We start from the raw sequence: 367 nt of genomic DNA, 5'->3' as shown, positions 1-367 counted from the left end.
TTGAGAACCTGCTTTTAATTCTTTTTGATAAATACTTCTGGATCATATAGTAATTCTGTGTTTAATGTTTTGAGGAACTAGAGAACTATTAATATTTTACATTCCTCTCAGCAATGTGTAAAAATTCTGGTTTGCACATAAAGTAGCCAATGCTTGTTATTTTTGATCCTTGGTTATTGCCATCCTAGCCAATGTGAATTGTTATCTCACTGTGATTTGGGGTTAGCATTTCTCTAATCATGTTGCACATCTTTTCTTGTGTTTATTGGGCATTTCTATATCTTTGGAGAAATGTCTATCCATTCAAATTCTTTGCCCATTCTTTGAGTTATCTTTCTTTTCTTTGTTGACGTCTGCATGGGTGTCC

General features: G+C 33.5%; 1 protein-coding gene across 1 annotated transcript in view; it reads left to right on the top strand.

The window, feature by feature from the left end:
• TBCK (TBC1 domain containing kinase) overlaps positions 1 to 367 on the top strand; it is a 174170-nt gene that overhangs the window by 100681 nt on the left and 73122 nt on the right. The gene's annotated exons all lie outside the window — the stretch shown is intronic.

Source organism: Otolemur garnettii, unplaced genomic scaffold (genome assembly GCF_000181295.1).
Source record: "Otolemur garnettii isolate 467f Iridium unplaced genomic scaffold, OtoGar3 scaffold00103, whole genome shotgun sequence".
Taxonomy (NCBI): domain Eukaryota; kingdom Metazoa; phylum Chordata; class Mammalia; order Primates; family Galagidae; genus Otolemur; species Otolemur garnettii.
Note: the sequence above shows the minus strand (reverse complement) of the source record. Positions and strands in the feature narration are given on the sequence as shown.